The 25,706-nt window shown below is 38.0% G+C and overlaps 1 long non-coding RNA gene across 4 annotated transcripts in view; it reads left to right on the forward strand.

Moving 5' to 3' along the window:
- The window catches only part of LOC106988521 (uncharacterized), a 188,719-nt gene that overhangs the window by 150,378 nt on the left and 12,635 nt on the right, over positions 1–25,706 (forward strand). For 2 of the 4 annotated variants that reach the window (XR_003420697.2, XR_008296234.1), the window contains exon 6: positions 21,148–21,188. The exons of 1 other annotated variant lie outside the window; for it this stretch is intronic. This is a non-coding gene — a long non-coding RNA (uncharacterized LOC106988521). Of the gene's footprint in view, positions 1–4,106; positions 4,172–21,147; positions 21,189–25,706 lie in introns of those variants that run through there. One more of the 4 variants, XR_008296235.1, reaches the window with a different exon arrangement.

The following is a 25,706-nucleotide window of genomic DNA, read 5'->3' on the forward strand; positions in this document are numbered from 1 at the left end:
AAACTAGCATTTTGTAGTTTTGGAGTCTAGCTGCAAAGTGCAGTAGCTCTGGAGAATTTATAGTAGTTGGAGTAAAGATAACAGAAAGATTATCAAGTACTGAGGCTTAACTTCTATTGTTTTGTAAATTATTGCATACACAATTTTGTATTTTTTAAAAATTTTCTTTCTTTCTTTCTTTCTTTCTTTCTTTCTTTCTTTCTTTCTTTCTTTCTTTCTTCTTATTTATTTTTTAAATTTACATCCAAGTTAGTTAGCATATTGCAACAGTGATTTCAGGAGTAGATTTCTTAATGTTCCTTACCCATTTAGCCCACCCCCCCACACCCCCTCCAGTAACCCTCTGTTTGTTCTCCATATTTAAGAGTCTCTAATGTTTTGTCCCCTCCCTGTTTTTATATTATTTATGCTTCTCTTCCCTTACGTTCATCTGTTTTGTCTCTTAAAATCCTCATATGAGTGAAGTCATATGATATTTGTCTTTCTCTGACTAATTTCACTTAGCATAATACCCTGTAGTTTCATCTACATAGTTGCAAATGACAAGATTTCATTCTTTTTGATTGCCGAGTAATACTCCATTGTGTGTCTGTGTGTGTGTGTGTGTGTGTGTGTACACACATATATATATATATGTATACATCACATCTTCTATATCCACTCCATCCATCAATATAAATATTGGGGTGCATGTGCCCCTTCAAAACAGCATACCTATATCCCTTAGATAAAGACCTAGTAGTGCAATTTCTGGTAGTTCTATTTTTAATGTTTTGAGGAACCTCCATACTGTTTTCTAGAGTGGCTGCACCAGTTTGCATTCCCACCAGCAGTACAAAAGAGATCCTCTTTCTCCGCATCCCTGCCAAATTTGTTGTTGCCTGAGTTGTTAATGTAGCCATTCTGACAGGTGTGAGGTGGTATCTCATTGTGATTTTGATTTGTATTTCTCTGATGATGAGTGATGTTGAGCATTGTTTCATGTGTCAGCTGGCCATCTGGATGTCCTCTTTGGAGAAGTGCCTATTCATGTCTTTTGCCCATTTCTTCACTGGATTATTTGTTTTTTGGGTGTTGAGTTTGATAAGTTCTTTATAGATTTTTGGGTACTAACCCTTTATCTGATGTGTCACTTGAAATATCTTCTCCCATTCCCTCAGTTGCCTTTTAGTTTTGCTGATTGTTTCCTTCACTGTGCAGAAGCTTTTTATTTTGATGAGGTCCCAGTAGTTCATTTTTGCTTTTGTTTCCCTTGCCTCTGGAGACGTGTTGAGTAAGAAGTTGCTGTGGCCATGTATTTTAATATATATAAAACAATGGTGTACATATTTATTTTAATTAAAAAAAATAAGTTTTACAATGTATGTTTTTATTGCAGTGCATCTTCTTGGGAATCCTGAAGTAAAGTCTTATGTCACAACCCAAACACTGTATTTCAAGCCTCAATCCTAAAACAGAAAGGACAACATTATCTAATAATCTTGATATTTAATATTTATGTTTTATTCAGCCATAAAAACTGAGAACCGATGTTTATTTACTCATTCAACAAATAATTCTGATCATCTTTTGTTTGTAAAGATATCTGCTTAAAATAAGTTGAACAGGAGAGTGAATGAGACAGCATTCAAGATCCATGTTGTCATAATGCTCATATTTTGAAGGGAAGAAGACAGACAGTAAATTAAAGCTAAAATTTTAGGTAATAGTAAATTCTATAAGAGAAATAAAACAACCATTTGATAATAGTGGCTGGAGAGGATATTCACATTAGATTAGGTGTCTAGAGATGACATTTCTTGATATAGAGCTGAAACCTGGAAAGAATGCTGGGAAGAAGGAAAGCAACTTCAAACGCTTTGAATTGAGAAGAGGTTTGGTGAACTTGAGGAATACAAAGAAGGCCAGCTTGTAGGGCTGGATCATAGAGAGAAATAGGAAGAGTGAGATGTGCTGAGGTAGGAGAAATAGACTGGTAGAGATCATAAGAGGCCATTTAGGCAAGAAAAAGATATTTGCGAATGGTTCTAAATGCAAAGGGAAGTCACTGGTGAGTTTCAAGGGACTTACCATTATCTGTTTTACATTGTAGAAAGATTGCTCTATAGGGAACAGAGTTTAGGGGTTCTAGAGAAAAAAGAAAGGGCTACTGTAGTAGTATCAGCAAAAGATGACAATGACATAAGCACAGGTGGTAACAGCAGAGCTGGAGAGAAGGGACAGATAAAGAGGGTCTTTTTGAGGAAAGTAAAGCTGGCCAGTTGAAGAAGTATGTGTTTGGGTGATGTAGAATGGATAAAGGATAGAAGGAAGTCAAGGATGTCTTAGAGGAATTTTGCTTGAACAAATGGTTGGAAGAGATGCCCATAAATCTAGGTATCTCTTGATAAGTTTGTTGTGAAGGGGTCAGAAAAATGAAGTAATAATTGGAAGGTAATGTAAGTTCAAAGGAGGTGTTGTTGGTTGTTTTTTTTTTTTTTTTTTGAGGGCAAAACAAAGACTAAGTACTTTATTTTATTTTATTTAAAAAAAATTTTTTTAACGTTTATTCATTTTTGAGACAGAGAGAGACAGAGCATGAATGGGGGAAGGTCAGAGAGAGGGAGACACAGAATCTGAAACAGGCTTCAGGCTCTGAGCTGTCAGCCCAGAGCCTGACGCGGGGCTCGAACTCACGGACCATGAGATCGTGACCTGAGCTGAAGTCGGATGCCCAACCAACCGAGCCACCCAGGCGCCCCATTACTTTATTTTTTAAAATTTTATTTTTATTTTTATTTTTTAAAATTTACATTCAAATTACTTAGCATATAGTGCCACAATGATTTCAGGAGTAGATTCCTTAATGCCCCTTACCCATTTAGCCCATGCGCCCTCCCACAACCCCTCCAGTAACCCTCAGTTTGTTCTCCATATTTATGAGTTTCTTATGTTTGGTCCCCCTCCCTGTTTTTATATTATTTTTGTTTCCCTTCCCTTATGTTCATCTGTTTTGTCTCTTAAAGTCCTCATATGAGTGAAGTCATATGATATTTGTCTTTCTGTGACTGACTAATTTCACTTAGCATAATACCCTCCAGTTCTATCCACATAGTTGCAAATGGCAAGATTTCATTCTTTTTGATTGCTGAGTAATACTCCATTGTGTATATATATATATATATATATATATATATATATATATATATATACCACATCTTCTTTATCCATTCATCGATGGACATTTGGGCTCTTTCCATACTTTGGCTATTATTGATAGTGCTGCTATAAACATGGGGGTGCATGTGTCCCTTCGAAACAGCACACCTGTATCCCTTGGATAAAGGCCTAGTAGTGCAATTGCTGGGTAGTAGGGTAGTTCCATTTTTAGTTTTTTGAGGACCCTCCAGACTGTTTTCCAGAGTGGTTGCACCAGCTTGTATTCCCGAGGAGGTGTTGTTTTTTAATGGTATATTTGTATGTTTGTTGGATTATCCAGTAGAGAGAAAGAGTCTAGTGACTTATGGAGAATCACAGGGTAATTGCCATCTTGAATTTCTTGAATATGGGAAGAGGGGATGAAATCCAGAAAGTAAGGGGAGGGGCTGGCATTTTAAGCATTGGGGAACTTTTTTTTTCCTCCATTGAATTAGAGGAAGGCGGAGAATGTGAGTGTAGATGTAGATAAGTTAATAAAGTTGGTGTTAGGAAGTTGAGGGAGTTCCCATCTGATTGCTACTGTTTTCTCAGGGAAGAATGAAATGAGTTCATGAGCTGTGGAGGGGAGGGGGACTTGCAGAGAAAGAAGATCTGAAATTTGCCTCAAATGGGAAATGCAGTAGGATTCCTGGGTACTGGTGAGTGCTCTTCATAAATTTAGAGAAAGACCCATCTGCATGACTGTTGATTTTCTCCAAGAACATTCAGCCACAGAGGTGCAGAGAAGGTGGGCAAATTGAGTTTACCCAGCATTGGGGTGTAATTAAATGGGAAAGAGGGAGAGGGACAAAAAAAGAGTTAAAGGCAAATTGATGGTCACAGTCATCCATGGAATGTAGCCTGGGAGAGGTAAGAAATGAGGATGTGAGATGATGGAAATGGAAAACCCTTTGCTTTTCCCCACTCAGTTGAATAATCGCTGGCACTGGAGACGGAAAAGCAGAACAGCAGGGAAGGGAGGCATGCCTAAAAGGTGGGAGCTTGACACTGAGATGTTTTTTGCTGTGGTATATTTATTAGTGATGTCAAGGTCAGAGTGACAGCACTGGACACGATGAATGGGTTTCAACAGAGGAAAACACTGGTGAGATCAAGAACTGAGAAGGTAAAGGATTAAGACAGCCAGTGCTTTCCATAAAATGCCCCCCAGTGAAAAAAAATACTCTGGGCAGTTCTGTCCAAAACTGAAACAGTCACTCTGGCCACACAACCAAATGATCTCTTCTCCCCTCATTTACCCCAATGATTTTGATCATTGAACTCAATGTTGGCGGCTTTATCCGGGCTTGGAGCAGTGCTGTTTGAAGTGTGTGCACCTAGTGTGCTCAGAGCATGTTGCTTCCTTATAACCAGTCCCTCAAGTCAGAATTCCCAGGGAAAAGTTTACCAGGTATAGCCCTCAAGACCTAACCACAACAGAGTTAATTTTAAAATTTCAAACCCCAGCACAAGATGTGCTGTATAAAAATAAGGAATTAGGTGCCAATCTCCAGCTTTTCTCTAGGAGAATTACTTAAGTATTTAACTTAACACATTCTCATTTGAGTAACTGCCAGGCTATGGTAGGTTGTAGCAAGGGGTATTTATTACAGCATGCCTTGAATAGTACTGGAAAAGAAGGTTTTGTCAGCATTACAGTATGTGAAGATCAGTAAAGTTATCTGACATTTTTGAAAACTCTTGAGATTCTTTGTTCTGTCTCCCAGTGTAATGCAGAAAAATAAAACAATATTAGAATCTGGGGAGTTAGAATATTATGTATTTAGTGACAGTTGTTGGAAAAATGTAAATATTGCTCCCTTGTTTACCAGTAAGGGTACATCATTTCACAGTGCTTTATCCTAACAGGAAGGATTGCAGGCATGGAGGGAACAGCACATGTTTATGGCAGGCCCACCGTGGGCTGGGCATGAACAAAGCTAAAGACCCTGCCCCTGGGGCTGTACATTTTGGTGGGAGAAGGCAGACAATACGAAATACATATTCAGTATGTTACAGTGGGTAGTTGCTATGAGAAAAGGAAGGAGAGTAAGGAGAAAAGGTGTGAGGTGGGGAGGGGGTGGTGTCTTTTCCCTAGGGTCTTCTGGGTAGGCCCCTGATCAGGGGCATTTGAGAAGAGACGTGAAGGAAGTGAGAGAGAATACAGGCTCTAGACGGGACCTCAGGAGTTAGCATTTCCATGTCCAAATCTACCAGCTTCTGCCTGGGCTTCTCGCCTTTCTTCAAACGTGCCCTGCTGTCCCACCTAGAACTTTTCAGCTTGGCTCCCAGAGCTCTGCCTGGCTCTTGCTGATCCTGCAGCAACTCCAAATCCTGTAGGGAGTCATTCCTGACTCTCTGTACCAGGAGTGAAATGGAATTCTCCCCACTTTGCCCCTCTTTTGTACCCCTATAGAGTTCTATTATGACACTTATAAAGTGCTATTAGTTTTTGTGTTTACGTACCTTTCCTCTAATGCTAGGCAGCAGGGCCCTTGAGAGTAGGCATTGCATCCTATTCATCCTCAGTGCTCATCACGGCGTCTGACGTACTACAGGTGCCACAATTGTGTGTGTTGGAAAAAATGATATTTAAAGAATACAAAGGAATGAGCTATCAAACCATGAAAAGACCTGGAAGAATCTTAAATGCATACTGCTTAGTGGAAGAAACCAGTCTGAAAATGCTACCTGCTATATGATTCCAGCTATATAGTACTTTGGAAAAGACAAACTACAGAGACAGTGACAATCTCGGTGGTTGCTGGGGACTGGGTGCGGTCAGGGGAGCAAGGGGAGGAATGAATCAGTAGGTGAAGCACAGGAAACTTTTACAGTGGTGACTCTACTCTGTATGGTATTATAATGATGGATACATGTCATTATTCATTTGTTAAAACCCACAGAACTATCCAACACCAAGAGTGAACACTAATGTAAATTATGGACTATAGTTAACAATAATAATAATAATGTATTAATATTGGTTCATCAGTTTTAACGAATCAACCCCATTAATGCAAGATGTTAAAAGTAAAGGAAGCTGTGTGGGGGGGTGTGGGTTGGGGAACGGGGAGTTGATATAAGGAATCTTATATGTTATCTACTCATTATTCTGTAAACTTAAAACTTTAAAAAGTTCGTATATTATTAAAAAATAACATTTGGCAGTGAAAGTAAGGGTTGATGTACCATAGTAGATTGACTATTTTTTAAGGGTTGTTTTTAAAAAGGAATGCTTGCACCTGTGTTAGTTATAAGGGTATGAAATACTTGATGGATTTCGTAAGAATCTACCTTCCTTCCTGACTCCTTTCTTACCCTATTATGTATAGTTGAAGGAGCCAGATGAGCAGAGTGTCAGTGTGCTGCATGGGCAACATTACATTCGGGCAGACATGGGCGTGAGTCCTGTCTAGCGGTGAGATCGTGCTGAGCCTCAGTGTCCCCACTGCATGAAGATCCCACTACTGACCTCAGAGTGTCGTGGTGAGGATTCACTGAGACACATGATTGTATGGAGCACAGAAATTGGGGTAAAGAAGATGACTACAACATGCCAGTTTGCTTTATTTTCCCTTTCAAGAGCACATACAAGTAAAGCAAAAGTCTGAATAGGTGATGGGAGAAATTACGAAGAATACAAAAGACTGCTCACACGTTGGTCTAGCACCGAATTCAAGTTTTAACCTTAAATCTGAGGACTAGCCCTGGTTTCTGTTAGGTTCTGTTAGTTTCCTTTTGAACAGGCACCTACACTGCTCTTTGACACATTTTTTAATCTTTTTTAAAAATGTTTTTTATTTATTTCTGAGAGAGAGAGAGGTGGGGGGGAGCGACAGAGAGAGAGAGAGAGAGAGAGGGAGACACAGACTCCAAAGCAGGCTTCAGCCTCTCTGAGCTGTCAGCGCAGAGCCCAAAGTGGGGCTCGAACTCACGAACTGCGAGATCATGACCTGAGCTGAAGTCGGACACTCAACTGACTGAGCCATCCAGGCGCCCTGACACATTTTTATCACTTTTGAAACAACTTCTACATAATGACAGGTGAAGTGACTTTTCTCATGTTGGGTTTTCTCAGGTAATAGGTGATGTCATATGTCAGAAGTGAGAAGGTGAGGAGTAGAATCAGCCAGTTAAGAAATGTGGGGAAAGCTTGGAAGTGCCTCAGTAAGGAACAGGGCATTGATAACAATATATCATACTTCATAATTATTTGGCCACATGTCTCAGTTTCCTTACAGAGGGAAAATGACCACACCATGTGTTGCTTATCTTTGCATTTGTCTCTTCCATCAAGAGGCAGTGTAATTTTGAGTAGTACATGCTCAATAAATATTTATTGAGTTGAGAATAGATATAGCTCTTCAGGAAAAAGCAGTCCTTTTTATAAGAAAAAAAATGAAGCTTATCTATTAGACTCTCATTTATCTATACATCAAATACTGGGACATATTTAACTGGGACAAACACAGGACATATTTAACACATGTGCATGTGCATGCACACACACACACACGGGAAAACAAAACATTAATCTGGGAACATACTTTCCGCATTTCTTTCTCAGCTTCTTAGTTTGGACAGCTGGGCCAAACATCTGTAGATTTAAAAGCAGTTCAAAGCAGGGTACAAAGAAAAGAAATGCACTTAAAATATCTCAGCTTGACTCTCATCACTCTGTACAAGGTTCAAATGTGATTTGGACCCCAACACACCAAGTTAAGCTTTGTGTGAGGAAGTAAATGTCAGACTGAAATGGGAAACTGAAGGAGGTCATTCTCTCATTGTTGAGCTTCTCCTTCTTGTCAAACCACTGGGCTGTACGTTGTCGCTCTTGTTTGTCACTGATAGCCTATCACAAAGCCCCTTCTGTTAGGATGCTGTACCTGAAACTCCCACTAGTCAGCAGAGCATAAACACCAAGGTGGAGCCACCTTCCCCAAACCTCTCTCACACAATAGCTACTGCTGTCACAGCAGGACAATTGAGTGGATCTTATGGTGGTATATTTTTTCCCATCATATGCATGACAGAAAGTCTAATGGACCTCGTTCATTTCTTGAGTAGCTTTTAAGTCCCTATAAAATGGCCTGTTATCGGTTCTATCAGTGTTCCCAAGATGTCTACCTGGATGTTAGGGAGCCCTGACAGTAGCTGTATTTTCAGTCCTCCAGTAAGCAAGAAGAAGACAGTAATTAGCTGAAAAGTTAGAGAGGAAGACTATTTGTACCCCAGAAGGAACAGCTAAATACTGATGGCACGGTGTGAAATAAAATTCACAGCCTTTAAAGTGGAAGGATTAAATGGGCTATATTAATTTAAACAAGGATTAACAAAAAATTTAAATCACTGCCCTTAATAATAAAAATGTTAAAACTTGACATGACTTTATAGCCAATCTTGGGATATATTCTTCTCTACTTACACCTTGGTATTGTACTGGGAACAAATATTAAAAAAATGGAGAAGAGCAGTAAAATAACATCAGAAAGACACTGTTTTTAAAATTACCACTCAGAACACCTCTGTCAATTTTCTAAGACTTAAATTTTGGCATAAATGGAAAAGACTTTTTGCATGCAGAAGGAAAAAAAGCGTATCTGATACTGATATTGCCATCTATCTAGTAGGGGTTTCTGTAGAATTTAAACTATTTTTGGCTTCTAGTAATATGTTGGCTCCTTGAAATATTTCCTGAAATTCCTAACTGCTCCCCGACTCCCAGATGGTAAATACTACCTGGGGCTCCTTACTAAGTATGAGGGCTTACGACTTTCCTGTTCAAACTGCTGGAGTTAATTCTCAGTTCACATAAGTAATTGCTCAAACTAACTTCTATGAGTCTGGGCAATTAATCTTGGGCAGTCTGTGGTGCTCTGTCATCTTGAGGGGGATGTGTTTAAGTTGGATGGGGTCACATAGTCCAAGGCACTGCAGTAGTGTGCATCTGACCAAGGATTCATTTGTGTTGAAGGCATCTTCTCATTCCCCGATATAGGTTGCTAACCACTTAGATGTCCCTTGTTTCTCATCTCAAGGCCCCTGTCAATTTGTGCGACACTCCCCATTACTTTCCAGTATGTTTTGCCAGGTGCAAATACTTCCGGTACTTTTAAACTGCATGAGAGTGCAAATCTATGAAGTTGTTTGTGGCCTCTCTTCTTAAATGATTTGTGCAGTATTTATTCTCTGTCTTCACAGGGATCTGCCCAGGCACAGAGTTCAGGGTGCTTCTCACCACCACCCATGGACCACTGCCTTCATAATCTTGTCTCTCTCTCTCTCTCTCTCTCTCTAATTGAAGTATAGTTCACACATGATGTTACATTAATTTCAGGTGTACAGCCTAGTGATTGATTCAACAAGTCTGTATGTTATGCTATGCTTACCACAAGGGTAGAAACCACCTGTCACCATACAGTGCTATTACAATACCATTGACTGTATTCCCTATGCACTCATAACCTTCTCCTATGTTTCATCCTCTTGTGAGGAATCTTTTTAAAGTCTTGGGAGACAGTCCTTCCTGTTTTGTCTTGGTGGCATCTTAGCATTGTCTCCAGGGATTAGATTTTAGGAAATCAAAGTAAGATTTATTAGTAACACTTTTTTAATCACGACCTAATCTCTCTTCGGGAATAGCAGAGAACTGAGAGCAGACCATCTGCCTTGACGGGGAAAGGGAACAAGAGAAACAAGTAAGTGGGGCCAAAAGTCATTTATAGCTGGAAAATATTATTATGCCAGTAGTGCTACATTGCTTTTTACTCAGAATAATGATCATCCATATAGTGTATAATCTGTATAATGTTCATGGACCAATTTTGTCTATTTCCTCACACAAAATCTAGGAATTCAAGAGGACAAACTCATATATCCCTATCAGACTTTATTTTCCTTGATGCCAGGAACAACTTGAATCATTCTATAATGGTGATGGGCACGTGGAAAATGCCTCTGTTGTATAGCTGGAGATGATGCTGAAATATTATTTCTTAGATTTGTAAGTGGAAATTATGATTAGACATCTGTGGCACCAGGCTGCATGATTGTGTATAAAGAACAATTCACCAATGTTGTATGGCTTCAGGTAATGAGCCAAGGAACCATCGAGGCACATAGCATAGAACTGTAAGTTGAGCTTTGACTAGAACTGTGTTTCTCAGTGTGGTCTCCAGGCCAACATTATGAGGAACTTACCAGAAATGCAAGTATCCCAGATACGCTGAATTTATAATTCTGAGAATAGGGTCTCTATTTCTGTGTTTTAACAAGCCCCCTTTGTAATTCTGTTGCAAGTCAGAGTTTGAGAGCCCCTGGACCAGAGGATGGTTAGCTTGAATCAAATGAGTGATCTTAGGTATGTAGCTTCACTCTCAGCTCTCAGTTTTCTCCTTTAGAATTAAGAATTATTCCATACTTGATCTGGTGGGAAGAGCATCCTTTGTCTTACTCTGCTTAGAAGAAGGTACAAACATAGGCCCCGGCTAGTTTTGCTCAGTTTATTGGTTGTAACATATGTCTTTGATCTTATCATTTGCCTGAGAAGAATGGGAGCATGTCTCCGTGTAGTGCACATTCCCTAGGAGGCAAAATGCAAGATGGATAGGGGTGCAGTTTCTCTGGGAAGCAGCCTGGTGTCGAACCACCAGCTCTATCTCTTACTGGGTGATGTTCATGAAGTTTTCACCTTCTCATTTTCTCAACTGTAAAATTAAAATCATGCTGTAATCCTCCCTAACTCAGAGAGGTAGAATGGGATGATGTCATGTGAGAATGAGGCTGTACAGGTTAGGTGCTTACAGGAAGACCTAGCACTGGTTGGTGCCAAATAGATGTTAGCAAATGCTGGGTTGAGTGCAGGCCGGGCTCTGCTATAAGGTCTAGAGTTGGGACAGACACCATCTCCCCACTGAAGGAGCTAGTAAGAAGAACCAGACAACGCAAACTTATAATCCCCAAAGGTATTAGACTCTATAGTGGCACCTGGGAAAAACGAGGACATCATAATGGGACAAGGGGTCTTGAAAGGACAGCTCAAGTACATTGAGAAGATCCATCACCATGAGGGATGGACAGTCAACTGAGTGATCTTGATATAATTGTAATGAAAACACCAATAACTAATACCAGTTGACAGTATTTACCAGGCCCTGTTCATGATCTCAGTCAGTCTTTGCAGAAGCATATGAGACAGGTATTTGCATTATCATCATTTTACAAACTAAGAAACTGGGACTTAATGAAGCAAGGAAACCTGACTACAAAGGTGGGGGTTCTGACTCTGAGATCCAGATTTCTCAGGATTTACTTATTATTTAAATAAAACTCATGTAAAATGTTTTCAACTCTTCTAACAATTTAATTCTTTATGTTTCACAAGTTTTAAATAAGAGATAACAATTCTAAAGCAATGCAATGATTTGCTCTAGGACATGCCCCCTGGGTTCCTCCACTTGCAATAGAAAGAGGGCTGCAATTGAAGACTCTGGCTTTTCTTTGATCTCCCTTCCATCACTGCTTCACTGAACTAACCAAACTGCCATCTTCTTATTTATAACAAAAGAAAAGAAAAATCAGAAGGTGATACAGAAAGAGCACTGTTTTGAACGAAGCACTTTATAAAGGGGGGCGGGAATACTTCAGAACTGGCACAGAGTGACATCTAAGGTTGTGTGGAGGTGCTGAGCTGCCCAAATCCCAGCAAGCCAGAGAACGCCCTCCTCTGAGAGTTGGTATTCTTCATCCCTTTTTAAAATATGTTTTAAATTTTTTAATGTTTATTTTTGAGAGAGAAAGAGAAAGAGAGAGTGAGACAGAGCATGCGTGGGGAGGGGCGCGCGGACACACACACACACACACACACACACACACACAGAATCCCAAGCAGGCTCCAGGCTCTGAGCTGTCAGCACAGAGCCCTACGCAGGACTCCAACTCACAAACTATGAGATCATGACCTGAGCCAAAGTCAGAATCTTAACCGACTGAGCCACCCAGGCACTCATCTTCACCCCTTTTCTTGTACGACTTTAACTCAGTTATTCAAAACTTTTCCTTGCTAATTCTGCTGCAGTTCAGACAGCTTCTCAATCTGATTCAGAGTCCCAGTTTATTGAGAAAAGTGTAAAGAATCAATTATTCATCACTGTATAATAAAGAATCAATTTAGGGGCGCCTGAGTGGCTCAGTTGGGTAAGCGTCCAACTTTGGCTCAGGGCATGATCTCACGGTTCGTGGGTTCGAGCCTCGCGTCAGGCTGTGTGCTGACAGCTCAGAGCCTGGAGCCTGCTTCCGATTCTGTGTCTCCCTCTCTCCCTGCCCCTCCCCCACTCACACTCTGTCGGTCTCTCTCTCTCTCTCTCAAAAAAAACATGAAATTTTTTAAAAGTCAATTTACTACACCAATAGTTTTAGCTAAATAATTCCATATGTACAGGAAATATACTTTTAAAAGATAAAATTAGAAAAAATAGATCATCTTGTCAGAAAGGAAATAAAAAGCTTTATTTGACATATCTTTTAGATGAAACGATCTTTTACCAGACTTTCATTAAAGCCTTTAGTGGAGAACATACAAGGCAAAAGAATCAGTCAAGGTTTATAGTTCCTAGTGATGTATTGAAATGTATTAGAAAGTAGATGCCGCCCTTTACAAGGGAAGACTAATGCTGATTGGCTTCCCTGTTGTGCCCCCAGCTGAGAAATAGATAAACACTTTGTATATTTTCCCTTGGTTTTGAGACTGATACAATACATAGGTCAGTAAAGTCAACAACATTTAAATTGTTAAAAGATTTTTTTCTGAGTCTTCTGGGAATGGTAAAACAGGATACAGTCTTTTATTCCCATTTCCCTTCATGAAATGTACTCTCTTCTTTTTGGAACACACGATAGTTGCTGTGCATACAGATAGGTCCTAACAATGCTTCTCTGACATTTAAGCATTTCACCTTCTTTGCAGTACAGCCTGTTTGTCCTTTTAAACTTGGCCACTGGGCCAAATGCAAAGGAACCACTGTGTGACTTTTTGCTTATCTTCTGTACCCAAGCCTGCAAAGTTAGTGCTTGAGTGTGTCAGGTATCACCTGGGGACTTAAGGACGAGGCTTTTTACAGTTAACCCAATCCCATGACCTGTACCACACTGCCTTTGATTTGAAGGCAGTTTAGTTAACTACCAAGACTGCCTACTACATTAATCGGAATCAGGTTCATTTGAGATGTGGGCACACAATAATTCCTGGTTTTCTGCATAATGGCTTTGGGCATACTCAATTACATGCTGGAGTGTCTGCCAGTGGGAAACAGCAATGTTTTTCTTCTTGTACGTGCTGCTCCATTCACAGGGTTGGTTTTTTTTTTTTATTTCTAACTTTTTATTGGAAATAATTTCAAAATTTTAGAAAAGTTGTAAGAAGCAGTATAGATCAAATAACATCCTGATATTCATTACCTAGATTCACTTATTATCTCTCTCTTACTTCATTTGATTTATCATTGGCTCAAATTCTCTCTCTCTCTCTCTCTCTCTCTCTCTCTCTCCTCATGCATATATTTTGAATCACATCAGGGTAAGCTACATATATCATGGTCCTTTACCCCTTAATACTTCTGTGAATATTTCTCAGTAGGATATTCTCTTGTATAGCTACAGTTCAGTTAACAATTTTAGTAAATTAAGATTGATAGGATACCTTTGTTAACTCTATTATCCTTATAATTTCAATTTTAGGAGCTGGATCCAATACCTTTTCCCACTCTAGGTAAGGGTCCACTCTGGAGTGTGGTATTGTATTTAGTTGTCATGTCTTTGTAGTCTTTTTAAATCTAGAACATTTCCATAATCTTTCTTTGTCTTTTGTGCCACTGACAGTTTTGAAGACTACAGTCTCCCATCCGTTTTTATTTCAGAACGTTTGTTCCTCATTTAGCATATATCTGATACCAACTGATGCTTATATTCTCATTATGTATTTTTGTTTGGAATATTACATAGGTGATATTATGGCTTTCTCAGGATATCTCATCCAAACTCACACAATGTCTATGTACTTCTCATTGACGGTGTTTAGATCACCCAATCAATATACTGTTGCAGGCAAATGTGCTCTTCACCAAAACTTTTCCCCAGATATATTCTCCATTAGCGATTCATGTCTGATCCAGTGTTTACTCTGATGATTGCAAATGCTGACTTTCCAACTCTTGTACTTTTTCCTCATTTGCCAGTTGGCACTTAACATTTTAATATAATCTACAGTACTCCCTTTTCTCCTATTTATTTATCTACTTCTTATTGATATGAACTCATGAACTCCAATTTTTTTGGAATTGTTCATTATGCTAGTTAGTATACTTAATTATTTTGTGCTCAAGTTGTCCTTGATGTGAGTAGTAGAATACCTTCAAGCTTTCTCCTGAGTCTTGTAATATGCTTTATTTATTTATTTATTTATTTATTTATTTATTTAGAACAGCCTCACTGCTGGTCTAATAAGATATTCTAGGCTTATCTTGCATACCTCCTATCCCATTTCTGGACCCAGCCATTTCTCCAAGGAGTCCTGATTCCTTTTAGTGGGAAACAGTATTAGACACCAAGATCTGGATACTACGTATACGAAGAGGGCCATTTTAAAGACTCATAAGGTGGATGATATCTTAAGGTTTCACTTAATTGAGCTATGGTATCATTAAATCATTTCAACTTGATTATTCTAAATGTTCAGAAAAGACTTAAAGCTTAGATTTTAAAATACTGAAGTGGAAATAAATGTATAGCTAATTTACAATGCTTTTTGATTATTTTGTTTAACACTTTATAAAGCAGTGTAAGAGAAAGAGTTCAGCAGTAACACCCCAGATTTGATTGATTGTAATGTTATAGCCAGGGGAGCTCAGTTTTCAGGTGGTATTGCACAATTATCAATTTGTTTGTGGTAGTGTCCATTCACGTCTAGCACACAGAAAACATGACCATCTTCAGAAGGAAAGGTATCCACAAGAGCGTGCCCTGCATGGCTTACAGGAGTGGCATATCAACAGCACAGGACTCTTATAGCCCGTCCTACAGTGTTGAAAATGCACACAGGCAAACAGGATTCTTTCAGGGTTATTTCACCAACTCCTTGGTCTGATTTGACTTTCAAATACACACTGCCTTTTTTTTCTGGCCAAAGGTCTTAATTTGATTCTCAAAAAAAGTCTTCTTCAGTAGTAGATTTCCTTCTCCAGAGAGACATTTCAGTAGCTTCCTAGAAGAATTTGGCTTATTTTCAGTTTGAATGTTTTATTAAAGAGAATGATAAATAAAGGGGCTTTCTACCTCAGGTAATAAACCAGAGTTCTCATATCTGCATTATGACAATGTCTTGCCTTGTATTAACACTGCTGATAATTTAAGTAAATTTATACTAATTTACATTACAACAAAATTATAAATGCTGCCTTGGGTAAACCAAGACTAGTTTAAATATGAAGTGTTATGTTATAAATACTATAACATGGATAGAGTACAAAGAGCAAGAAACAATTTGCTGTGCAACATAATACAAAATTAATGATTTAAACTACAACACCTCAAATATGAATACATACAAAACCACAATTGATATACACACCCATAATGTCTCAGAAAACAGAATTATTTAGCCTTTTACCATGTGGAAAATTTTCCTTCAATAAATAATTGAGCTCTCCAATGGGCTGTAAGTCGCTGGAAAAAAAAATCAGGACACATAATATGCTATATCATGAAAGGAGTCTAGAAAATGAGGTGATGTGTGCTTGAGCTTCTTAATCCTATTGGGATTGATTTGGGGAACCATCTCACAATAGCCTAAGAAATCAAGGATTATCTCAACTAAAACTGTAAAGTTGTATTAAATATTAATGAGAAATACGTATCTGAGAAATAACTCAGAATTGTGTAAGTTTTACAAGAAACATGATTTAAATATCAAAGATCTTGAGTCTCAAAATCTCAATAAATCCCCTGTAATGACTTTGATGTAATTAAAAAATAAATTGATATTAGAAGCTTTTAGGATTCTTGTTTACTGAATGTTTTTTTATTCACTACTCATTTAGCATTTTAAAATAAAATTTTTGCCATAGGAGTAGGTTTTTTTTGTTTGTTTTTTTGTTTTGGTTATTGTTCAATAACAATTTAAGTTTTACTTCAGTGATGATCTTTTCCCCTACACACATTATGACTGATAAGACATATGAGACAGCTATCACAGATTATGGCATTTTCCAAAGATGGCTATAAAATGTCATCCATTCAACTGCTATTTCACTATCAAGAGGTGGTATCTATCTCTCCATCTTCTTAAATCCAGGCAGTCTTCACGGCTTCTTTGGCCACTAGAACATGGCAAAATGATGCAGTTACAGTTCCTGTTGGAGCCCTTAACTGGCCTGGCAGTTCTTGCTTTCTGCACCTTAGAAACCATCCATCATGTAAGAAGTGTAACTATCCTGAGACACCATGCTATGGAAACCCATATCTTGTGGAGCAGCCCTGAAGGATGAGAAGTGATGGAGAGAGAGAGAGACAGAGAGACAGGGAGAGAGAGAGAGAGAGAGCTAGAGAGAGAGAGAGAGAGAAGAAAGAAGGAAGAAAAAAAGAAAGAGTTTCTGCAAGGTACCAAAAATATAAATAAAGAAGTTATCCTGAAAGAGATCCTCCAGCCCCAGCCACAACAATAGCCATAGCTGAACCATGTGAATCGCAGATAAACTACCTTGCCTTTTCCAGATTTCTTTTTTTTTTAATTTGAGCCTAAATCAAGAGTCAGACACTCAACCGACTGAGCCACCCAGGTGCCCCCCAAATTTCTGAACTACGAAATTGTGAGAAAAACATAAACATTATTTTAAATGACTAAGTTTTCAGTTAACTTCTTAAGTAATAATAGATAAACAAAACATAGATACTGAACAAATTTAAACTTAATAAGGAGCCTCAAAACTGTAAAGTTTGTTTTGCCTTTTCCCTGATGTCATGGTGCAAGGCAATGTGCTGGGTGCTGGTGATAAAAATTGAAAAGATAAATGTTACCTGGCCTTTGCTATCCAGTAAGGGATACACATAAACAATTATCTACAATAAATGTGACAAATGTAATAATAAAGTGATATGAGAATATAGAAGGAATAATTAATTATTCTCCCATCAGAAATCAAGCATTACGATGGCAGGGAATTTTTATCTGCTTGGTTCAGATGAAATACAAAGGTATCTGGTACATAATAGATATTAAAAAATATATGTTGAATAAATAAATGGCTGAACTAAAGAAGGAGGCGATGGGCATGTGAATGGTAAGGTTTAGAAATGACCCCTGAAACAATGGAGAAAAAAGATAATATTTTAGCCATATCTTGAAGAACACCTAGAATTTTGTTAGGAGGAGTAGCAGAAGACCGTAGATAGAATAAGGGCTGGTAACTAGAATAGTCTACCATATACCATCATATGCCACCACGTAGCTGGCAACTTAAGCTGTGGGAGTAGTGAGAATGGTCTCGTATTCATAAGTCAGGCCTTAATTTGAAAAATCTTGGCATCTCACCCAAAATTACCTTAAGAGATTAGTCTAATCTTAAGAAATATTGGGGTGAGATTAATTCCCAGACTGAGGTAATCCTCTAACACATCCAGAATCCGATATGTCTCTCAGACCCAAGAGTAGTAGATCCAGAATTGGTTCTTTGAAGCAACTGGCCACACTTCATTGAAATTTAAGGTCCTTGGACTTGTTTTATGATCAGCATAGTCGTTAGGCTGGGAATAAGTAGAAACTTCACCCTGCTTATCAACTTCCATTGAGATACAAGGTAGTGTAATACTTACATTTCATTTTGTATTTGAGAAGGTCAGGAAGACCATTAGTCTTCATGACTAGAAATTCTTAGTCTGCATTAATTGGCTATAATTTGTAGAAGTTGAAACTCTTCTATCTGTCCTCATGCATTAATTCACTGATTTACTTACTCATATTTGCCATGCAATATCTGAAAACATGGCAAAGTATTGTCAGTTCTTTAGGTAAATATTTCAATCTGTATTAAAATAATAATAATAATAATAATAATAATAATAATATAGCAAATTAAGTTATTCAACCCATTAAAGATCTCTTGATCTTTTAATGGATCTTAGACAAGCTTATCCTTCATTACGTTCTTGAGAACATACTACATGCCATATTTAAGTGCTTTGGAAGAGCAAGTACTGAGGAAGTGGAAGAAAAAAAAGTGAAAAACATAGATTCTGTCTACAGCCAATTTAAAGGAAAATAGTAGACTCAGTTTAAGCCCAAATAAATACATGTAATCACAAATGAAATAAATAAATACATTTTAATGACTTACAAGCAACTTACAATGACTTACAAATGACTATCTTGGTTTAATAACTTAACCAAGATAGCGTTGACTTTTAGCTATTTCTGTGTTACTCATAGAATTGTCTTAGGAGGGAAGAGTGACTTCTGAGATTGTGATGACCGTTTACCTGGAAATAGTGAATTGACTATCTACTTCTGCCACTTGATAGGAAGTGGGTAAGGCCCAAAAGGGACACACCAGTCCAGAAGCAAAGATATTTCCAAATAAAACTCAAGGACAAGGTTGGCCAATTAATACCAAATGTTAAGAGGAAATTAATAAACATTTAATAAGATAGTTATTGCAAATTTTTGTTCAAGCTTCACTGTTGAAAGAGTATGCTTCTCCTGTTAAAAAAAATTCTGGCAAGCTGTCTTTGCTATCAATTGTCTCTTTCTGACAGTAGTCATATTCTCTCCTCTACTTTACTTAAAAGCACTGAAGACCCAGGTACATCGAATTGTAGCTTTCTTATGGGCCAAGATTTAGTAAAAATTGATGGTACTTAAGCCCTAATAATGAAACATTCTTAAGTATTGTTGCTAAAATGTCCTTCAAGCAAGACGTGGAAGGCAATACACACATGATGTCAGATCATAGCAGATAATCACTAACATTAAATTTTATATCACTCCTATGAATGGCTATTATAGTCAGCAGGTGACTTTGTTCAATTCTTAAACGGGTCTAGACTATAGAACCAACTGCCTTATGAAAGTGATAGCTGTTTAGGGTGGTTACTCATTCATTGATTTTTGGTATGAGTCCCACTACTGTTAAGCAACAGGTGTTGGTTCATAATCTCTGCACAAGAGTAAACATTCTAATTTGGTTTTATCACAGTCAGTGGGTTCTGTGGTTGGGTAAAACTTTATAATATTCATCATACTAACTGGAAGGCATTGGAGCATTCCTGAATATATTTTTTCCAATCAGAATAGCTAACATTTCTTGGGTACATATTATTTGCCACGACAGTAGGCATTTATAAATGGTATCTGATTTAATCTTTATAGCAACCTGTAAACATTATTGTTCTCTCTGTTTTGTAGAAGAGAAACTGAGGCAGAGTCATACAACTATTAACTAGATGAGCAGAATTTCAAAGTCAGGTTTGACTCCAGAGTACCTGTTCTTTTAACCACTGTGGTGACATCAACCAGTGGACAAACATCAGTGTGGTGTTTGTTGTGACATGAGAGCTATATATGATATGATGCTTCTGGTTGGATATTGGATTTTTGTGATACAATTAATACAAGTTGAATGGATAGGGGGAAAAAATGAGAGTTCCTAGTTGTAATTTGAAATCTTACAACTACAAACAAGCTAACCTTGATAGACCTGCAAGCACATGTTGGGTTCACCTATTCTAATCACATTTACAATTGTTGCAAATAATGGAATGCCAAAAACCCACCTAATATTAATACTAATATTAATACTAGTACTAAATGCTAGTACTAAATAACTGGTACTAAATGCTAGTACTAAATAACTAATGAAATTAGTTTTTTTCCTGCCCAGGCAAGAGTATAAAAAATATGAATCAGAATTTTGCCTTTCAATGAACAGTATTAGTATGAAGAAGAACATGTTCCAAAAAAGAAAAACAGCAGCACAATTCGAATATCTGAAAAAGATTATCTGGCAAATGGGAAATTTAAAGGGAAATAATCTAAACATAAAGGTCAACTGTAAAGACATTTAGGAAGCTGGTTATAAAATTAAAAGCATTATAAACATGAATTAAATATTTCCCAACACCAGCTACATAAGTATAAATGCATGTATGATCTGATTTATTATAAAAGCTTACACAGTATGACACCAATAAAACCATTCTATATCAAAAGGGACAAACCCTAGTACTTCCCCCATATGGCATGTGTTACAGGCAGTTTCATGCACCTGTTGTGGGTGTGTTTTGCAGCGCTTAAAAAAAATAATAACGTATTGAAAAGCCAGTATGGATACAAATTATCTAGAACTTAAAATATCTTTGCATACATATGTCTGGTATAAATCAAGATAACATAAACCAAAACCAGAATGCTAAACAAAAGGCAGAAAAGGGTATAACTTTTGAAAGAATTGGAGGAGCAGTTCTATTAGTATCATATAGAAATTTATGATTTTATGTATGCAAATATGAGACATTAACAGATGATGAAAAATTTTGATAATACTCGATAGTTCCATTTGCCCTTCATGGGAAACACAAATGCTTGGATTTAGATTAAAATGTGTAACAATAAGCCTTTGCAATATGTAAAAAACTAATATATCAAAACGTCATTAAACTAAGCACACTGCCAACAATGACCAGTACTACTCCACAATAAATTCTACTGCCATTTCTGACATGACCTAGACCAGAAATTCAACTTCTCAAATGTTCGTTTTAGTCATAAGAAGGTGGAATAAAATTGCTTATTTCTCACTGGAGATGTTAAAGAGAATTTATTACCATTTTTCTAAAATGTTATGAATGTCCTGTTTTTAACAGAATTTGAAGACTGATTAATTTATAAATATAACTAATAAAAATTTACTATTTTTTCTCTAGGTTCAGATTTGAAGAGTCTCTTTGAAAGTGGGAGAGGACAGGGGCGCCTGGGTGGTGCAGTCGGTTAAGCGTCCGACTTCAGCCAGGTCACGATCTCGCGGTCCGTGAGTTTGAGCCCCGCGTCAGGCTCTGGGCTGATGGCTCAGAGCCTGGAGCCTGTTTCCGATTCTGTGTCTCCCTCTCTCTCTGCCCCTCCCCCGTTCATGCTCTGTCTCTCTCTGTCCCAAAAATAAAAAAAATTAAAAAAAAAAAAACGTTGAAAGTGGGAGAGGACAGATCTTACACAGACTTTTCAGCTATGGGAGAATTATTTGAAACGCTAACCCTCCTCCCCAAAATAAAACTCTTGTCATTTTTTCTCCCACTCTCTTGCTCTTTGGGGACTGTTTCTCTTTTAATTTATTGCTCTGTGTTCTAAAAAGTGGAGAGAGATTACAAACACGTTTAAAAAATGTATTAAATATAACTTATGGTAAATTAGTAATACCCCTTGAAGAACCCTGCTAAGATCTCTCCCATGGTGCTTCCTTTGGGGGAAGATAACTCAATTCTGGTGATTTAAAGGTTCTGTCTAGTTCTTTTAAACATTCCTTTGATGTTGTATTGCTCTGCTTGTAATAGACTGTTATTGCCCTATATTGAGTTTACAGAGTGAAGGTAAATCTTTGGTGATGTGATTGTACCACCCCAAACTCAATATTGTTCACAGGGCCTTTATAACTCTCAGCTACACTGCGGCAGAACAGCACACATTTTCATTTTTACCTTTTTAGACTTATTCTTTGTTCTGAAGCTGAAACTATGAATGCTCACATACACTCCATGGTGCTTGCTCTGTGAAGTGGTAACTCATAAGCAGAAAGAAACCTTGTCAGGTGGGTTTTTTTCTTTTTCTGAAATTGTCCATTTTATTGTTGATCTTTTTCATTACATTCCATTAGGTACTCTACTATGTTATTGAAAAACACCACTACTGGGAACAGCTCAGTTAGAATATCTATCAAAGTTTCTAGTTTGAAATGTTTTCTAAGGATATAGAACGGCCCTATGAAAGGAGATTCCCCTGAGGAGCCCTAGCGTACCTTGAAATGGATGAACATGATTTCCCCTGGTGGCAGATGTCACACATAAGACTTACATGATCAGAGGTATTAATGTAGACAATTCAATATTAACATTTGCCTGTTTGAATGAAAGTAGAAACTTTCTTTATATAGTGGCTTGTGTTACTTTTTGCTTCTTTTGTGACATTTCTTGCAAAAAAGAGAGCTAATATATTTCACTGGTACAGCATTCAGCTTTGTTTAAAACTGCTTGGAGAGCAAGACAACACTAAGGCTACTTTTTAGGCACTCATTTCACTTATTGACATGTGCCCTGTTAGTATCCTTTTTCCTGTCATGTTAAAGGGTATGATCACACAGTTTTTTTTTTATATGAAGTTTATTGTCAAATTGGTTTTCATACAACACCCAGTGCTCATCCCAACAGGTGCCCTCCTCAATGCACATCACCCAGTTTCCCCTTCCTCCCACCCCCCCATCAACCCTCAGTTTATTCTCACTTTTTAAGATAATCATTAAGACAGCATGGTATTGGCACAAAAACAGACACATAGACCAAGGGAATAGAATGGAGAATCCAGAACTGGACCCGCAAAAGTATGGCCAACTAATCTTTGACAAAGCAGGAAAGAACGTCCAATGGAAAAAAGACAGTCTCTTTAACAAATGGTGCTGGGAGAACTGGACAGCAACATGCAGAAGAATGAAACTGGACCACTTTCTTACAGCATTCACAAAAATAAACTCAAAATGGATAAAGGATCTGAATGTGAGCCAGGAAACCATCCAAACCCTAGAGGAGAAAGCAGGAAAGGACCTCTCTGACCTCAGCTGCAGCAATTTCTTACGTGACACCTCCAAAGGCAAGGGAATTAAAAGCAAAAATGAACTATTGGGACCTCAGGAAGATAAAAAGCTTCTGCACTGCAAAGGAAACAATCAACAAAACTAAAAGTAAACCAACAGAATGGGAAAAGATATTTGCAAATGACATATTGGACAAAGAGCTATTATCCAAAATCTATAAAGAACTCACCAAACTCCACACCCAAAAAACAAATAATCTAGTGAAGAAATGGGCAGAAAACATGATCACACAGTTTTTGAGAAATAATTTGTTGATACTCAATTTTTAAAAAATAAAAAATATCCACAAATGTAAGAGGAGATTCTGTATATCACAGTAGGCTGGATTTTATTTTATTTTTTTTAATGTTTATTTTTGAGAAAGAGAGAGACAGTGCCAGCAAGGGAGGAGCAAAGACAGAGGGAGACACAGAACCTGAGGCAGGCTCCAGGTTCTGAGCTGTCAGCACAGAGCCCAACGTGGGGCTCGAACTCACAAACTGTGAGATCATGACCTGAGACAAAGTCAGATGCTTAACTTACTGAGCCACCCAGGTGCCCCTAACAATTACTTTTTAAATAATAAAATTATTTTAAAGCATCTGAAAACATACAGATGCTGGGGTCCCAATCTGGACTACTAAGTTAGGATCTCTGGGGATGAGGCCTTGGCATCAGTATTAGAACAAAATTCTCCCAATTATTGCAGTGATGGTTACAAACGTTGGCCTAAATCATAATGTCACTGTGATGTTCATGCATGTTTGATTGGCGTCATAAAATATGATAATAGTTGTGATCAGGACCTGAGTTGAAATTGGATGCTTAACTGACTGAGCCATCCAAGCTCCCCAAGTAGACTGGATTGTAAATAACCAGAAGCATTCAGTATATTATTCTGCTAGGGTAGCTAATAATTGTTACTCCAGATGAGTCAAAATTTTTCCTCTGTGACAAATGCTTTTCATTATCATTTCCCCATTCGTAAAAGTAAAGGAAAGCAGTTGTCTTCAGTCTCAGAGGTTGATAAAGATTGGTTGCACCAGTAAATGTCCACAGCATTTGCATTTCTTGTGGTCTTCCTTCAGTTTTCTCCTTCTTGTTACTTCTTTTCACTCTTAGGCCTCTTGCAAATGAAAGTCTTCAGAGCTCTACAGTTCTTTATGAAAGAATTAAAGGCACACAATTCGTACGAAGAAAGTTTCTGAGGTAATGCTTAATATGCATAATTTTAGAGCATATATTATTCATTGAGAATGAGGTTCACGATTGAAACTAGAATTGCTTGGATGGGACCTCAGGAAGCATCTCCTAAAGCCTGCAAATACATGGTCATTGGGCCATATATGGATGATAGATATGTTTTATTGAAATTACACATGGCTTGTGCTTGCTTAAGCAGCACATATGCTAAATTGTACATGGCTTTAGTTTCGTTTTGTTTTGGGATTTTTTGGAATTTTTAAAAATTAGGTGCTAACATTTTATTTTTAGTTTTTATTTATTAATTTTTATTTTATTTAACGTTTTTATTTGAGAGAGAGAGAGAGAGCAGGGAAGAGGATCTGAGGGAGGGGGAGAGAAGAGAGAGAGAGAGAGAGAGAGAGAGAGAGAGAGAGAGAATCTCAAGCAGTTTCTGTGCTCATTGCAGAGCTCGACATGGGGCTTGATCCCACAACCCTGGGATCATGACCTGAGCCAAAATCAAGAGTCAGACGCTCAACTGACTGAGCCACCCAGGGGCCCCTAGATGCTAACATTTTAAAATAGGGGTTTTGCCTTAGAATATGGATTTTCACCTTCTTTTGAACAATTGGAAACTTTAAATAACCCTGGGCCAACATTCTCATCGGGGATGCTACCTGGAGGTGGCTTGCACTTTAGTCTTTTGTGGGCTGAAGTCCCCACATGGGCTGCTTCCTTTGCAATACTCCCCACCCCTGTATCATCTGCATTCATGGTATCTGTTTCTAGTCTAATTCTAGCAAGTTCTTCACCCTTTTCACTTTGCTCATTCTGGAAAATTGTCTCACCATGTGCCTCACTCCATTTCCATCTGTCAGAATCCTTACACCTCAAAGAGCATTTCCTCCCCATGACTCTCTTCAATCACTCATCATCACCTTCTAGGAATCTCTCCTGCTCTAATTCCTCCTCTGCCTTTTGTTAACTGCACACAATCTGCCTTGAGTTATATTGCTTGTATTTTCATTTTGCCTCCTAATAATTGTAAGCACTTGAAAGGCAGGGACTATCTCTGTACCCCACACAATGACTTCCTGCACAATGCCTGGCACCTATATGTTCTCCATTGGTATAGAGTAATACAGATACAGATATATAGTAATTTAGCATATGGTTTTTATCTGTTAAATCATTGAAGTCAGTATTTATGAAATTAAAATTTCCTATCCAAGTGGTCAAAGAAGTAAGTGGGAGGAAAAAAGGAGCAAAATTTTCTAAAAGGGTAAGGGCGAGTGGACTATACTGGAACTATCATTCACCTCAGTAATTGTAGCATGAGCTGTTAAATCACAGCTCAAATGTTTTTGGACAGTATCACTGGGACAGAATTTGCCTCAATCCCACCTCCTACCTACACGTTATCTGTTAGCAATTTAGCATTATTTCCACTTGTATGTTCTTCTT

Source organism: Acinonyx jubatus, chromosome B1 (assembly GCF_027475565.1).
Source record: "Acinonyx jubatus isolate Ajub_Pintada_27869175 chromosome B1, VMU_Ajub_asm_v1.0, whole genome shotgun sequence".
Lineage (NCBI taxonomy): Eukaryota > Metazoa > Chordata > Mammalia > Carnivora > Felidae > Acinonyx > Acinonyx jubatus.